The sequence below is a fragment of the Mya arenaria genome, chromosome 7, assembly GCF_026914265.1.
Source record: "Mya arenaria isolate MELC-2E11 chromosome 7, ASM2691426v1".
NCBI lineage: Eukaryota > Metazoa > Mollusca > Bivalvia > Myida > Myidae > Mya > Mya arenaria.
In genome coordinates, this window is record NC_069128.1 from 20959574 (window position 1) to 20975893 (window position 16320).

Genomic DNA, 16320 nt, shown 5'->3' on the forward strand with positions numbered 1-16320 from the left:
AAACAATGATATATTTACTGTCTCTATGCTCAAATAATCACTCTGAAGCGTTTGTTTTTTTCAAAAAAGTCGATCGAGCACTTCAGCGGCCTAGCGGCGTGAGGTTAGCGGCCTGGCGGCCTAGCGGCCTAAATGGTTTCCTATTTCAAACCATGTATATATGCATTTTCTTCAAAAACAATGGCATATTAACTGTTTAAATGCACGAATTAACACTTTGAAGCTATTAGCGATGATCAACATATTTTTTTTCAAAAAAGTCGATTAAGCAGTCAGCTATTTCAAAGCATTAAACATGCCTGTTCTTCTAAAACAATGATATATTTACTGTCTTTATGCACAAAGTATCACTCTGAAGCGTTTTTCAGCTTTTTTTTTCAAAAAAGTCGATCGAGCACTTCAGCGGCCTAGCGGCCTAGCGGCGTGAAGTTAGCGGCCTGGCGGCCTAGCGGCCTAGCGGCCTACAATGGTTTCCTTTTTCAAACCATGTATACATGCATTTTTTTCTTTAAAAAAATGTTTATAATTGCTTAAGAGTGATAATTTGTGCATAAAATCAGAAAATATACATATCAAATTAGAAGCAGAGGCATGTTCACATGCTTTGAAAAGCTGACTGCTTGTTCGACTTTTTGAAAAAACGGTTGATAATCGCCTCAGAGTGATAGTGTGTGCTTAAAACAGTTAATATATCATTGTTTTAGAAAACAATGCATGGATACATGGTTTGAAATAGGAAACCGTTTTAGGACTGACTGCTTTATCGACGTCTTTGAAAAAAATATGTTGATTATCGCTTCGATGTGTAAATGTGTGAATAAAAAACAGTTTAAATGTCATTATTTTAGAAGAAAATGCATGTATACATGCTTTATAATAGGATTCAATTTAGGCCGCTAGGCCGCTTTGCCGCTTATTTCACGCCACTAGGCCGCTAGGCCGCTAGGTCGCTGAAGTGCTTGATCGACTTTTTTGAAAAAAAAGTTGAAAAACGCTTCAGAGTGATAATTTGTGCATAAAACCGTTAATTTAAAATTGTTTTATAATAAAAGGTAAAGAAAAATATTCTAAATAGATAACAATTTAAGGCCGCTATGTAACTATATGAATACAAAACTTTGATTTATCACTGTTTTAAAAAAAAGACGCATTAACAATTGCTTGGAAACTGAAAAATAATTAGGCCGCTAGGCCGCTATGCCGCCAACTTCACGCCGCTAGGCCGCCAGGCCGCTAACTTCACGCCGCTAGGCCGCTAACTTTACGCCGCTAGGCCGCTAACTTCATGCGCGCATGCGCGCAGGTAGTCTTAAGACCGCAAACTCCAAAGAACTACTTCTATTCATGTCGTTTTAACCCTTTTTTTGTCTCAATGCGCTCTATGTTTAGTAGCAGAATGACTTCGAAACCATAAAAATAGATTATCCGAGTACGAGTTCTTGCTTGTTCGGCTATTTCCGCGCTGTATTTCTGTATTCCGGCGTTTTATTTTTAGCAGAATATAACTATTTATAGATCATTATATTTATCAGATTAGTGTGGGTCAAAATAATAGATGCTCTGGTAGGAAGGTAACATACTGATATTCACTCTGAGTTCAGACCAAGATGTTTTAGAAATTACTACCGACCGCAAGTGTCCCATCGCCTGCAGGATTTCTTATTATAACCTTGTGTGACCATGAAGCACGCTTTTTTGTAAGGGTGTATTTCTAATATAACTTATGAGATAAGAAACAAAAATGATTGTCTGAAAGTCAAAATAGTTGTATCCCAGGTTTCGCGTTGCTAATGCTTCAAATACTATAATTTGCTTGCTATACAAAAACAAAATACTATTCATTCTATGATTTTTAGGCGTATACTTTTCTAATAAGATGTTCACATTTTTTGCGTAAAAGCTTCGTTCCGGTGTATTCTTGGCATAGTTTTAGACGTTAGGCTTTCAATTTATATAAGCACACATGCCCTGATACGACAGTGAGTCATGTATACGTTTAGTGAAGCAAAGTAGTTCGGATTAAACCTGTTTATCATCCAAAGAGTACGAAGCATTCATAACAGCACTTGTACTATTTCTACACAGGTACTTACATAAAACATTAATAACATTTAATTTATCAATAAACTTCAAAAAGCACAATCATATTCTCATTCATAAAACAGACACGTTCGATAATTTAAAAATAGTTTCAACTACATTAACTGACCACATGTTTGTCCTCACCGCGGGAAAACGACCATCTGATAAGCTCTGCATTTTAAAAGGTATTATTGCTAAAGTTGCTCGTAAAAATAGAATCATTTTCCTTAAAGAATTCAAACGTATAAGTTCATAAAACTTGTCTAACGTATGCTATCTAATCAAAGCACCGAAAAACCTTTAGACGCGATTGAAAAGAGCATTTTCTGTAACTTCAAATACATGGGGATATGTCGACTATGATGTATTGTATTTTCCTATCGTATGATATCTAATCAAAGCAACGAAAAACCGTTAGAAACGATTGAAATGGGGCATGCATTGTAACACTTAATAAATGGGGATGGGGGATTACGACGATTGAAGTGACATTTACAAAAGCAAAATGGCACAAAACCCCATAAAGATATAGATATGTTTGTTTCCTTGCCCAGTGTGGGCACAAGCGCTCTCGGCACATTTTTCACGTTTATTTATGTGCCCTTCAACCATTCCCATAGTTCAAATAAAATTTGCAACTCTCACATATTTGCCCGTAGATAGTCTTTCAGCGCCTCGCGCTTTGATTAATCTTTGCACTTATTGACAAGTGTTGTGGACAGTGTGAGGTTGAGTCCTCGCAAGTGTGAGGTTGAGTCCTCGCAAGTGTGAAGTTGAGTCCTCGCAAGTGTGATGTTGAGTCATCGCAAGTGTGAGGTCGAGTCCTCGCAAGTGTGAGGTTGAGTCATCGTAAGTGTGAAGTTGAGTCCTCCCAAGTGAGGTCGAGTCCTCGCAAGTGTGAGGTTAAATCCTCGCAAGTGTGAGGTCGAGTCCTCGCAAGTGTGAGGTTGAGTCCTCGCAAGTGTGAGGTCGAGTCCTCGCAAGTGTGAGGTCGAGTCCTCACAAGTGTGAGGTCGAGTCCTCGCATCCTCGCAAGTGTGAGGTCGAGTCCTCGCAAGTGTGAGGTTGAGTCCTCGCATCCTCGCAAGTGTGAGGTCGAGTCCTCGCAAGTGTGAGGTCGAGTCCTCGCAAGTGTGAGGTCGAGACCTCGCAAGTGTGAGGTTGAGTCCTCGCAAGTGTGAGGTCGAGTCCTCGCATCCTCGCAAGTGTGAGGTCGAGTCCTCGCAAGTGTGAGGTCGAGTCCTCGCAAGTGTGATGTTGAGTCCTCGCTAACCGGTTTCTATTTAAAGTGATAATTCGTGATTAGTTTGGAGTGACCGCGGCAAGGCAGCACCCAGCATTTCCATTATACGATATTTTGATAGCTTTTGCAAAGTCTGTTGGCTTGTATTGTTGTTTCTCTGTTTTGATGATTATCTGCGTTGATCCTTGTGTCTTTAAACAGGCCCCCCAACTCAACTCAACTCAACTCAACATCTTTATTTCCCCTATGGATCGAGATACGTTGATAGACATAGAACATATATACAATAATGGTACAGTTAAAAATTATAGCATATTGGTGTCAATAAATTTTAACAAATATTGTAGGATAAACCTTCGTATTAAAATATAAATAAAAAACTTATAATGTACATGCAAATAAAGATAGTATATTTGACATCCATGATGGTATAGTCATATGTGTTGCGACGCTTGTAGATGCAGAAATCTTGTCGAAAACGAAATTCAAAAGATTTATAGCATACATAATAGTATGTATGTTAGAAAGTTAGCATGTACATGAATTAATTGATAAGTATAATTCAAAAATTGCTTAACAGTTCGATATGGAATATGTCACTGTGTTGCATGGTCGTTCCGGCCTAGACGATACAGCACATTGTAAAGCTTGAATTTTACTTTTTAATAGTAAGTAAAAGTATTTGTTTAAGCAGCGTGTATTAAATTTGAGACATAATTAAAAAAACTCGACGTGTTGATCTATTCCCGGTGATGGCTCGATTGGAGCCCCTAGAACTTTTAAATACCACGAAAAGCTGCCCAAAAAGGAAAAAAGTGTCACAGAAGTCGTGGTTGAAAGTTTCTCTTTGCTGATTTGTAAAGTTTGCTTTATCGACTACTGCCGTTTTACATTCACAATCATGTTGGGTTGTATGGCGTGGACTTATTGTTTCTATTGGTCTAGTAAATGTTGATATAATTCGGTAACGAAATATAAATTACAACAAATGTTTACAACTACATAGATGTTTATCTAGGTTAAATATTAAACAATATATTAACTATGTAATAAATAACTTAGAGATAGGCTATAGATAGACGCCTCCAAATGATATATCTCCTAAGGTTCTGTTAGCAATTCGTATTTCACACAATTCCATACGTCTCTCATAATTTATGGGGTTTTATCACAATGACAATATCCGCTGGTGAGGTGATTATATACAGGCATTGACAGAGAGCTGCTGAATGACAGAAACAATGGTTTCCAGGTGCTCAGACGGGAGGTGTTTGTCTCTAAAAGCTAGAGCAAACATGCCAACAATACCAATATCTGTATTGTGGTTGATTGCTTCACGCTTTGTTACGTAAGATACATACATCATTCATTTGGGCTTAAACAAACCAGTATGTTCAGCTTCATCAAACAAGTACTTGATATAGCATTGCTAAAGAAAATGGCCTTTGTAAAGTTCTCACCAATAAGAGTTGTCAATAATTTGTTTTCCAAAAGCACTGTTGTATTTTGAATACTTTTAATCATATTTAGACATATTAATAACCTACTCATTTTACTTTCAAAAAATGAATTGTATACATACTATTACGTTTAAGCAAATCCGATACTTCAACATATGCTCCATCAACCATCGCCTGAGTGGTAAGGCTGTAGGCCGCTAGGCTCTATCAACCATCGACTGAGTGGTAAGGCTGTAGGCCGCTAGGCCGATACTTCAACATATGCTCCATCAACCATCGACTGTGTGGTAAGGCTGTAGGCCGCTAGGCCTGCAAATCCGATACTTCAACATATGCTCCATCAACCATCGACTAAGTGGTAAGGCTGTAGGCCGCTAGGCCTGCAAATCCGATACTTCAACATATGCTCCATCAACCATCGACTAAGTGGTAAGGCTGTAGGCCGCTAGGCCTGCAAATCCGATACTTCAACATATGCTCCATCAACCATCGACTAAGTGGTAAGGCTGTAGGCCGCTAGGCCTGCAAATCCGATACTTCAACATATGCTCCATCAACCATCGACTAAGTGGTAAGGCTGTAGGCCGCTAGGCCGATAATTCAACATATGCTCCATCAACCATCGACTGAGTGGTAAGGCTGTAGGCCGCTAGGCCTGCAAATCCGATACTTCAACATAAGCTCCATCAACCATCGACTGAGTGGTAATGCTGTAGGCCACTAGGCCTGCAAATCCGATACTTCAACATATGCTCCATCAACCATCGACTGAGTGGTAAGGCTGTAGGCCGCTAGGCCGATACTTCACCATATGCTCCATCAACCATCGACTGAGTGGTAAGGCTGTAGGCCGCTAGGCCGATACATCAACATATGCTCCATCAACCATCGACTGAGTGGTAAGGCTGTAGGCCGCTAGGCCTGCAAATCCGATACTTCAACATATGCTCCATCAACCATCGACTGAGTGGTAAAGCTATATGCCGCTAGGCCTGCAAATCCGATACTTCAACATATGCTCCATCAACCATCGACTGAGTGGTAAGGCTTTAGGCCGCTAGGCCTGCAAATCCGATACTTCAACATATGTTCCATCAACCATCGACTGAGTGGTAAGGCTGTAGGCCGCTATGCCGATACTTCAACATATGCTCCATCAACCATCGACTGAGTGGTAAGGCTGTAGGCCGCTAGGCCTGCATATACGATACTTCAACATATGCTCTATCAACCATCGACTGAGTGGTAAGGCTGTAGGCCGCTAGGCCTGCAAATCCGATACTTCAACATATGCTCCATCAACCATCGACTAAGTGGTAAGGCTGTAGGCCGCTAGGCCGATAATTCAACATATGCTCCATCAACCATCGACTGAGTGGTAAGGCTGTAGGCCGCTAGCCTGCAAATCCGACACTTCAACATATGCTCCATCAACCATCGACTGAGTGGTAAGGCTGTAGGCCGCTAGGCCTGCACACTTTTATTACCGTATCGCATCGGCAGATCGACATAACATTTTTAACTTTTGGAGAATTAATGCGTCCACGGGCGTATCAACCCCAGCGCAGTTAGAAATGCGTTGGTGAGCGACCTAATTTATATTTACATCGAAAATACCTTGTAAGCAATCTGCTTCAATAGCTACGGACTGCGCTCTGCATATTAATTAGCTAGTTAAAAGTAGCTTTGTTCGGAGTTTTCAATCTATGTTATACGGTTAATATAGTTCGAATATACTGCGTATTGCGTAATATAACCCAATTAAGATTGTACAAAAAGCAATTATTTCAATATCGGCGAGTTACAGAATAAAATACAAAAAGCATAATCCGCAAAAAGTTTCAAAATGAACGCGTACTGAATCAAATAAATACATGTATTATATAGCTGTGTTTAGATTTGCTGCGGTCGAGGACCGATAAATCGTTACATGTACATTATTGGTAAGACTATAATCTGGGTCATCGCATTCGGACAGTTTTATTCCCCGGAAATAAACTCTGAGAACTCCTAAAAACCCGGAAAAAATATTGATCGTATTATGATGCAATGAAATGCTAAATAGGCGTAAGATATCGGACTATAATGTTTTGAATGAAATTATAATACTTCCTTTAATCCTACAATCAGTTTATTTTTCGTGATTAAAGTTCATTCATAAGAATATTTTCTATGTTTTAAATTGCTTAAATTGGCTCTTACTTGAAATTTTTATTGAGATTGTTAGTTTGTACTTGTGTGTGTAAAATGTGTGTCGAATAAGACCATTCTCTTGTGTAAGTACATACTAACAACCTTTAACCAGTACTAAATGCATATTATACACTTTTAACATTCAAATCAAATCGCATAAAGCGTTGACAGGCAATCGACCTGCTTACACTTTGTGTCATAGCCATGTAATGCCGAATGAAACGGGAAATGTGTGAATATTTCTCAGTTTGTCTCAGTAATTTCAGACCAAAGTCTTGAGCATGTAGCATAATGCATATGCATATTTAAAAAAACACACACTGATATAAATGAGTAATCTGTTCATATTGTGACATAGGTTGAGGACATTATTAAGATACATGTACATCAATCATACAGGGAATAAATAGTATTCGGGTAAACAAAAACCTAATTAATGCTTTTTGTTGGGATGCATTTGGTTTACCTGGCATACCCTAGAAGTAAATTAAATACGCCAAAGTCAAGTTTGAATCGTAGAGTGGATTATACTAAAAAAATCCTAAATGCTTTATCCATGACAGTGCATTGTTATGAAACCAAAGCTCCAGATAAGGTTTTATATGATATTGAGAATTACTCCATACCTTGTAGTAACTATTTGGCGTTTTCCACATTTCAAATGACTTATACTACATGATCTAATTCAGAATCAACATAAAATAAGTTTTTGCGAAAGAAAGTAATTAGCGCACTGGCTTTTCACCAAGGCGACTCGATTACCAGTCTGGGCGCAAGTGAGTTTGGCTGATGGTCAACAAGCCGGACAAAAAAATGGGGTTTCTTTGGGCTCACCGGTTCCCCCAACAACACAAGACCACTCTCTCGTGCGAGTGTGACTGTAATAGTACAAGTTGATATAACCTTCTTCACAATTTTTGTAAAATAAATAACGTTTAAACTAAACGACTTCATAGTATAAGGCCTAGTCGTTATCCCTGGCCTCTGATTATCCATAATCAAATCATTCACTGATCATTTAATATAGTTGCACCAGTCAATTGTAACCACGCCCCCTACCCCGCTGGTCCGGGAAATAGAGGGGACTTTGACATTCGGTCTAGCTAATTGCAGATGAAATCTCCGCCCTGTGGAGACAAAGTGCAGGTAAAATCCCAGCCAAATGCCCCATTCGGAACTCCTCGGCCATTTTATCGAAAACAACCTCGGATGTATTTGGACGGTTTACATACTCAAAAAGTGGCACGTTTAAGTCCGCTGCAAGTAGATCGCGTAGTAATTTTATTCAGCAGTTAAACTTTATGACTTTACTCGTGGGAATCTTAATTTTGTTTACAATAATTCACTTCACTGGCAATCAATTTAAACTTAGATCAATAAATACAACTCTAAAACAATACATTTAATTAATGATATAATTCAAAAATTTACGAACTACTTCAACTGATGTACCGGCATACATCCGAGGTTGTTTTTGAAAAAAAAAATGGCCGAGGAGCTCCGAATGCCAAATGCCCCTGCGCTCTGGTGACATCCTAGGTAAGACCCATTCTCCCAATAACAAAACCACCGCATCCACTCGGCCCATTTCCCTCGCTATCCCCCGGACCTTGGGCCATGGTTCGTTCCAATTGACTGCTGCATAACCAATATACATGTATGAACCTTTTTCGGTTTGAGATGTCAATCAGCTACATGTATGGTCAAGTATACTAGCTGCGGTTTTAGTGGAACATGTTCTCCCAAGGAGCACTAATAACAACTTAACTGTAGACGGGGTCTTAATAGTGGTCTGTGTCCTATACATAGTAGCTAAAGAACTTCAGCAAGCACGTTACATATTAGTATTACCTTTTGGGACGTGTTCGCTGTTCAAAGAGAACATCGTATCCAAACCCTACCAGATTCGTGACACGCTGTTATTTCACTTGTATGCATTGTACTTACAAAATAACTATATTCTCAGGTAAATGAAGTAAAATGTAGTTCACAAACACATTTTCAAAACAAACAAAAAACGCTTTATAGATAGTTGATTTATCTTTATAATAAATCTGATAATAAACATTCCTTAAATAGGTCATAGTTGTGTTCAAGTTTAATCACATGATAACAAGATTTTTAGAAAATACCCACGTGACCTACATTTGACCTTACAAATGTATAGTGTTTATTTTGCTGTTATTTTTCTATTTTGGATAATTAGAAATATAACAGATAACAAATTTGGAATAAATTAATTGTTTTTACTAACAAAAGATAGTTTCAACCTTACTGCAATTGGTTTCTACTAAATGAACCATGTGAAGACAACGTCATCATGGTCATGTGATTCCAGAGTCATTCGATCAATTGCATCATCATACTCAGTTGATTCTGGTTGACTTTGGTATGGGGGTTACGCCATAACTTTAACGCGTAGTAAACATAAAAAAAAATATCATCATTAAAGTTATGGAAGCCAGAACTATATACATAGCTGCTGTAGTATTGTGTTACTTGAGCCACTTATCCGGACATATATGTAATTCGGATGGACTCGTATAAAGGCTTTATAACCATATAGTATTCGTGTAATGCAGTTGACGTCTTCGAGAGAAGCAAAGTTAATAACGCAACCATTTCATCGCCTCACATTTAGCAATGACGATGACATTTCAAGTTTAATTTTATTTCACGTAAATTTTACGTTAACCTGATTAACTCGATTTTCGTGTGCTTAAACAAGCGCTCATTTCATTCATATATAATTCACCCGATATATCAACATGTCAGTCGTTATGACAACTCGTGTAATGGTATATACGACAGCCGAACATATTACAACTATTTATTTACCAAGATGAATAGAACTGCATGTATTAGTACGAGAACATTAGTGTTGTCTGATCTTACCGAGGCAGATGTTGGCGTATGCTATATTCCATCATGTGTTCACTGTCAGGCTTACGTTTGCATCTCGATTGAGTATACAAATACCAGTACAACAACTAACCCTCCCCCGCATGTACACCTGTTGGACTGGGTAGAACTACACTCCGCGAATTGCTACACTTTTGTGATGTTTTGTCAAATCTATGCTTGCACTTACATGATACACAGTTACTATAACCTAACTGGCGTTGTGAGTGCCTCTCATTTACGCGCAACGATCAGTAATAATTAAATGGATCCCATTCGAATACGTCAAAATATACAGGTAACCGTGGTTGAATATAAACAGCTCTAAGAAATAAAAAAGTAATAACAACAAGATAAAGGCTGCATTTAGTTGATCCTTGATTGCCAGTGGTTTGTGTGAATAGTTTTGGTAAGCGTTAGCTATATTTGTGAGATGTAGAGAAAAATATGAAACTAGTTTCTGGTAATGTTTTAGGTAAGTGCTCACCTATCTGGCGGAGATGTATGAAGGGTTGGACTGTAATGTCTTAAGCCCTTTGATTTACATCATATTTACACGATAAGGTTTATAAATGCTACCTGACATTGAAGATCAGTTATATTATCATGAAGTATATCTAAAATCAGAATCTAAAATTATTTTCACTATAATTTTCCGTAAGATATATCAATGTTTAATTTCATTTTGTGTATTCTAAAAACAACTTTGGCAATGACTTAAAGTAGAATCTAGTGCGTACAGTCGAACCCTGATGGCTCGAACTCGCTTAGCTCGAACTCCTCGTTGGCTCGAAATTATTTTAAAGGACCACTATCTTTGTACTGAAGGTAAACAATCCCGCTAAGCTCGAATTTTCCGAGGCTCGAGGTATTTTCGCCTGTCCCAGGGAATTCGAGCCAACAGAGTTCGACTGTATTTCTCTTCATCGACATTCATTTTTTTGGAAAGTCTATGTATGTGAGAAGCGGTTAAAAGATGCATCTGTTACGACGTCAACAACTACTATATACTACGGATATACAACGTAACACATGATGCTACAGATACCATTTTAATCCAAAATAATTTCTCGTTTACACATGCTACCTTATGCAAATAAACGCGTGCATGTATACATGTATCCCAGGCCAGCATGGGGCAAGGAATCGGCATGTTCCGGCTGTCGGTAATGACCCGATCATTTGAACGACAATTGCCGGTATCGATCTTTTGTCATGGTGCTGACTTTGATAGCGGTTTTTAAAGTACAATCGGCGCCATCTTGGTGTGCTTTTTTCGTTTAAAATATTATGGGCTGGATATTGTATTGAAAGAATTGTGTTGCAATTGCTGTAAATGTCAGATTCAAGGGAAAGAACCTTTGATAGAGGTAACACCTTTCTATTCAGTTTCTTGCAGTGTGTTAACAAAATGAAGTCGTGAGTTCTATTTGAACGACGTCTTAGATTACAGCATATGTTTACGGCTTGGTTTTATCGATAAACACAGAAATATATTACAAACTGCTGCACTCTCACCTATTGAACGTGTTGATCACCTTTTTTTGTTTTTTGTCTTGGAACGAGCCAATTTTTTGCGAAAATCCATGGAAACCAGTTATATAAGACTGCCGACAAAAATTAGATCGCGATTTTTCTATTGAGATTCAAAAATTGATGTTTTATGAATTTTTCTTAAACCATTAGTAACGGTTTAAGCCATTAAACATTAATTTTCGAAAGGAAAAATGAAAATCTGCGATCTGATTTTTTGTCAGCAATCTTGTATCATTGGTTTGCAGATATTTTCGCAAAAAAATGCTCTTTCCGAGACAAAAAAAAAATAAAAAAAGTTGTAAAAATCGTATATCTGTGAGAGTGCAGCTTTAACATGAATTAAGTTTACATCAATTAATGTGAAGGTATCCAAAATCTGGACTGGATCACTCGGACAGTAAACAAAACAGTTTTATAACAGTGTAACGTATTAAATGGAAATGCCTTCCTGAACATGTTTGATAGATATCAGTGTGTGTATACCACGTGATAAATTACGTCATAAATGCTACGTCGGAAGGCAATATCTGCTTTAAATGAAGACTTTAAACAAAGCGGCATAGACTCACATTTGTTGAACATTTAAAATGGTGTAGAAAAAGAAAAGTTATCTTTGTTGAAATTTTCATTTTAAGCAAAATGTTGCCTTCCTACGTAGCGTTTATGACTCATTTATCACGTAGTTTACACTGAATATTAAGGAACTATTTGTGTTTTGGTGATCCACGCTGCATTTCATATTAAATCGTCACTTTATGACAAGGAATTAGTGCACACCAGAATTAAAGACACCGCATATTGTCGATATAATATTGGTATAATAAATGCACAATGCATTTGCATTTAAACATGATGTGATGTCTATCGATACCTGAGGTGATGTATATCGATGCCTGATGTGATGTCTATCGATACCTGATGTGATGTCTATCGATATCTGATGTGATGTCTATCGATACCTGATGTGATGTCTATCGATACCTGATGTTTATCGATACCTGATGTGATGTATATCGATACCTGATGTGATGTATATCGATGCTTGATGTGATGTCTATCGATACACGATGTGATGTCTATCGATACCTGATGTGATGTCTATCGATACCTGGTGTGATGTCTATCGATACCTGATGTGATGTCTATCGATACCTGATGTGATGTCTATCGATACCTGATGTCTATCGATACCTGATGTGATGTATATCGATACCTGATGTGATGTCTATCGATGCCTGATGTGATGTCTATCGGTACATGATGTGATGTCTATCGATACTTGATTTGATGTCTATCGATACATGATGTGATGTCTATCGATACCTGATGTGATGTATATCGATACATGATGTGATGTCTATCGATACATGATGTGATGTATATCGACACATGATGTGATGTCTATCGATACATGATGTGATGTCTATCGATACCTGATGTGATGTCTATCGATACCTGATGTGATGTATATCGATACCTGATGTGATGTCTATCGATACATGATGTGATGTATATCGATTCATTGCTAACAAGAAATTTTGATTCCATGCTGTTTCTACACTGGATATTTGGTTGAAACATACGAGTTTGTCCAGGAAATGGAAATATTCCCTTTTAATAATGTGCGACTGTGTTTATCAGCAAAACAATAAAAGTCTTTGAGCGATAACAAATTGTTAAATCAATTTCCAATATCGATATATTTTATTTAAAAGTATCATTCTCTTAAACGTAAAAAATAGTTCCCATTTCCCATCGTCACAGCACTGACATTTAAGATACATGTACACTAAAGCATTTGTATTATTAGTTTTTCATTTAGTTGTACCGCTATCATGGCAATGACCAAAGTGTGATCATCTAATGGCGTTTTTGTTGATACCAAACCCGTTTCGGTTTTGGTTTCAATGGTTTCAGCAGTTTCGAAACCTATTTTGATAGTTTTGCTTGAAGTAACAAATGCATGGTTTGGTGTACAGTTTCAACAACATGGCGGAGCTACTGCATGTAGCCATTATTTCTGAACTTCTTCAAAACAATGATAGATGGTCGTATGCATGTTGTATATAAAAGGTTTTTCAACACACGTGTTGGAGCAATGTCCGCCATGTTGTTTTTCAAAGTGATCTGGTTTTCGGATGGAACGAACCGATGAAACCGCCTCCGGTATGGGTTTCGATAGTTTCAAAAACCGGTTTCGGTTTTCGTTAAAAATACGATAAAACTGGATTTGGTTTTATTTCAAACTGTAACAACAAATACACAGTTTGTGAAAACGATATAAAACCGTAATCAGTTTATTACCAACAAAAACGTTCTAAATAGGTTGTATATGATTTCAGAGTTAGTACTGATGTCATTTCTGTTAACGTTTCTATATATAAATGTGATATAAATTCCACTTATGAGAGTATGTATATTCAACGCGCACATGGCAGTCTCGGTTTGGTAGATGGATACTGACAACGCAACTTGAAGGTCTTGCTTTGTTCAAGTGTTAGAACATGCACATCATGATAGGCGTTTGTTTGTTTATATGACTGTTTAAAGATTTCAATTGTCAATGTTTATTGTAATGAAGATTGCTTAAGTGCTGAATTATTGTATGGCTTACCTTTAAATCCAGAGTCTAGATTATTCTTAAGAGTGGGGTGTGCTTGCACGATGACGATCTGGCGCAGTCTTAGAACTTAAGTACCAGTATTCGCGGTCACATGTATTTGCAATGGCGTAGTTCTATATAGGCCTTGTTAGCCTGGGTATACACTTTTTTTTAAAATGACAAAAGTTAAATAAATCAAAACTGCAATAAAAAATAATAGCTACTGAAACACTTTGATAAACTCAAAAGTTTGTTTTGTAACATGTATTTCCAAAACAAGTTTGATGTTTATTGCTTGATTTTATTGTAATACTTGCATATATAATTGAGTGTGTGTAATGTGCATATAAAATTTCAAATGCTTCAGTCAGAAAACGGGTATTATTTCTGGCATATTGAATAATTCTGAAAATAAGTTCAACAAATAAATATTCCAAGGTTTATGAAGTAAGGGAACATTTTATGGTGAGGTTTACTTAGGCTGACTAATAAATTAATATTATTAAAATATTATATTATTACATTATTATGTTATTTATAAAATAATACATGGTTGACCATGGCTTTTGGTTGATAATTGCCCCAGTGCGAAAAATAATTGCCCGAGGGTAATTATTTTTCACTGGGGCAATTATCAATCATGTCTTATCCTGTATGATACATATATGTTTTGTCATTTGGACAAATTTGTTAATGACTTGAACCGGTTTTGAAAATTAAATTGAATAAAATGAGACATAACAAATTGGTTTTGGATGGCATTAAACCCAGATGAACAAAATTTGTATGAAAGTACGCATGACAGTTATAAATTATCACAGATACAGGTAACCGTTTTATTAAGAAGATACTAATTGGTGGAACCATTACCTTTGACCTACTGACCCCGAACTCAAATTCAATAGGGTTCACCTACTGGTATTAATTAACCTACATTCATACCAATTATTGAGCTGAAACCATTTATAGCTCGACTATTCCAACAAAATGAAGGATATACTACTCGCCCTGTGCCTGCGTCCGGTTCAATGTTCATGGCAAGTTGGCATTTTCACTTGTAACTCCAATACCATTCATTTAATTCACTACATACTTCACTCATTTGTTCAGGACCGTCACACAATGAGGTTGCATAACTCCATATTATTTTAAATACAATTATGTCCTCTGATTGACTTAGGAACTTGCGTTAAAGTTTAAGGGCGCATTGTGTAAAGTTCAATCTTTATGGCAAGTAGGGATTTTCACTAATTACTTCTATACCCTTCATTCAATTGATTAAATACTTCACACAGCTGTTTACGGCTATCACACAATTAGGTTACTTAACTCCATATTATCTTCAATACAAATTATGGCCCTTGATCCGCTTTTTTGGTGCATTAGGCCACCTGACACTTATAAGTGTAAGAGTAATAAGTAGTGATGAAACGATAATCGAGTACAATCGATTAATCGTCGCTGACAATGCTATGTCGGCGACAATCGATAGTGGTTGTCCAAAATCGATGTCGCTAATGTAACTTTCGGTAACTGCGTAATTTTTGTTATGCGGTAAAAGTAGAGTAAATGTCATTTTTTCTTTCAATTCTCGTTGAGTTAATTTTACAAGGGATGTCACTCACTTACACAAATCCGCTGAATATAAACACTCTTGCGTAAAAACTTACAAACTCTCTCAAAATTACAAATTGTTTTGAATTGTTTAAATATTTCATAAAACCTCAATAATCTGTATCTATAGTGTAGCGTCCTGTCTTACCTGCAAATACTTGGGATCCCGGCTTGACGCATACTGATTTTGAAACCTTTTTGGTATCATTTGTTATTCACAAATTTACTTCTTTGTGAAAGTTTTATGAAATTAAGATATTTTGATAAAATCTTCCATATTACAGGTCGTTGAATATTAAGCGGGTTAACAAATATTTGGTATGCTTTTACATGGATAAAATTCTAAGATAACTTACTTGATGTGATCTGCATCATTTTGCAATTGATGTGCAATAATGAAATACGTGTTTTGTTGTTATGTTTTTTCGTTAAGTTATTAAAGACAGAAAAGAGTTATGGATATTTACTAACTCTTGCAAAAAGCACGACTGTAACATCACACGTACTGATTCCAGATTAAACCATTTAAATGATCATAATTATGATATGTATAAAGAATGTGTTCCTTAATGGTATGAACGTTCGATTATTGTGTGATAGTGAATCGAAATACTTGGTCCGATTCGATTCGATTATCGATAGCAAAGGGAGACCGATTTTCAAACACTAGTAATAAGTAAATTTTACTC

General features: G+C 37.0%; 1 protein-coding gene across 3 annotated transcripts in view; it reads right to left on the bottom strand.

The window, feature by feature from the left end:
• LOC128240540 (cys-loop ligand-gated ion channel-like) overlaps positions 1 to 10035 on the bottom strand; it is a 177630-nt gene extending 167595 nt beyond the window's left edge. For 2 of the 3 annotated variants that reach the window (XM_052957204.1, XM_052957201.1), the window contains exon 1: positions 9874 to 9891. The gene's annotated coding sequence lies outside the window, so the exon portion shown is untranslated. Of the gene's footprint in view, positions 1 to 9873 lie in introns of all 3 variants that reach the window. The other variant, XM_052957202.1, reaches the window with a different exon arrangement.
• Between the last annotated feature and the right edge of the window lie 6285 nt (positions 10036 to 16320).